Source organism: Lepidochelys kempii, unplaced genomic scaffold, assembly GCF_965140265.1.
Source record: "Lepidochelys kempii isolate rLepKem1 unplaced genomic scaffold, rLepKem1.hap2 scaffold_69, whole genome shotgun sequence".
In the NCBI taxonomy this organism is placed as follows: domain Eukaryota; kingdom Metazoa; phylum Chordata; order Testudines; family Cheloniidae; genus Lepidochelys; species Lepidochelys kempii.
The window spans coordinates 41388-43112 of record NW_027333643.1 but is presented as its reverse complement, the minus strand read 5'-3'; the positions used below and the strand labels follow the sequence as shown (position 1 = coordinate 43112).

At 46.7% G+C, this 1725-nt stretch overlaps 1 non-coding gene across 1 annotated transcript; it reads right to left on the bottom strand.

The window, feature by feature from the left end:
* Positions 1 to 597: 597 nt before the first annotated feature.
* Positions 598 to 669, bottom strand: TRNAE-CUC (transfer RNA glutamic acid (anticodon CUC)). The gene has a single exon. It is a non-coding gene; the product is annotated as a tRNA-Glu (tRNA).
* Between the last annotated feature and the right edge of the window lie 1056 nt (positions 670 to 1725).

Genomic DNA, 1725 nt, shown 5'->3' with positions numbered 1-1725 from the left:
GAAACAAACACGCCTAGTTGGACAGAGGGATAGAAGTAGGTCTGCCACTAAACCACATTGCCTTTCATCAGTAGCTACCTGAGCAAGGTAGAAACCAGTGGCCAACAGGTGAAAGGCCCATCGTCTATGCTTAGAACACGACAGCAGCTAGCCCTCAGGAATGGAAGAGGCTAATGGTCAGTTTTGCTGAGATGGTTACTTCCAAAGATTGGTATATAGAGTGGGATGAAAGTTTTTTGAGTGAATATTTTAGTTGCTGAAAGAATTTGGTTGACCCCAAATGATTTTTTGGTTTTGCTTCAGCAAGAAAACTGACATCTTGGGTCAACGTGAGTGTCTATTACTGTTGTTACAACATTGGTTAGGCTAGCTAGCAAGGGGGAACAAGAATTTGCACCTGTCTATTTGTGGACAACGAAGTGCACAGTGGAAACATGCCCACATTCTGCTCCTAGTCAATGGGAAGCTTTGATTTTGATATGGTCTCCAAAGCCCTTGCCAAGATCACGTAGAAGATGGGGGAGTCAGGGAAAAACCGTCAATTTGTTCAAATTGCAAGAGAAGAATAAATTAAGGTGTTTTGCTGTAAAGTCACTTTTCCCTGACTGGGAATTGAACCCAGGCCGTGGTGGTGAGAGCGCCAAATCCTAACCACTAGACCACCAGGGAGAAGATGGGGCTGTTGTTCTTCTCAGCTGTGCTACACTTCCTTAGGCTATTTTCTCTCCAATTTCTGAAGCTGCTCCTTTGTCCATTCCCTGAGCGGCTAAGAGCAGAGCGGGCAGGAACCCCTGTGCTCAGGGTCACAACCTGAGCCCAACCCAAGCCACTGAAACAAACTCAAATGATGCGTCAGTTTCCTCCACTAGGATCACAGAGCAAAACAAAGAAAACCCAGGAGGAACAATCCTCCTCTGCCTTCACTGACCCCATTGCAACCCTCTCAGCAGCCGACCTGGACATTGAGCTGACAGGAACTTTGGCATAGAGAGCAAGGGAGGGAGTTTGCTCCCCCTCATTGTGAGCTGATTGCATTCTGACTCCATGTAACGGGGCTCTGAGCTTTGCCATCTTCTGAATTCTGTGTCCTAACTGTGATCATCCGCCCTTCCTTCAGTTACTTTGGGTTCTGCTGTTGTTCACCATTTCTGAGTGGAGATTTTAAATCACGGCTGTTTCTTTGTTAGCATGTCATGGGCTATTAGCAGTAGGAGGAAAAATCACTTTTTGTAGTGGTAAACAGGGTGGCCCATTTCAAACAGTTCTCTGTGAGTTCAATCCTTGAGGGGGCCATTTAGGGATCTGGGGCAAAAATTGGGGATTGGTCCTGCCTTGAGCAGTGGATTGGACTAGATGACCTCCTGAGGTCCCTTCCAACTCTGCGATTCTGTGAAAGGACATGTCAGAGGGCAGGGGACTTGACAAAGCCCTGGCTGGGATGATTTAGTTGGGGTTGGTCCTGCTTTGAGCAGGGGGTTGGACTAGATGACATCCTGAGGTCCCCTGATCTTCTATGATTTTAAGGCAACCCCCATCTTTTCATGGACTCTGTATATATCTCTTCCTGCTGTATTTTCCACTCCATGCATGTGATGAAGTGGGTTTTAGCCCAGGAAAGATTACGCCCAAATAAATTTGTTAGTCTCCAAAGTGCCACAAGTCCTCCTCATTGTTTTTGCTGATACAGACTAACACAGCTACCACTCTGAAAGGAAATCAAGCCAC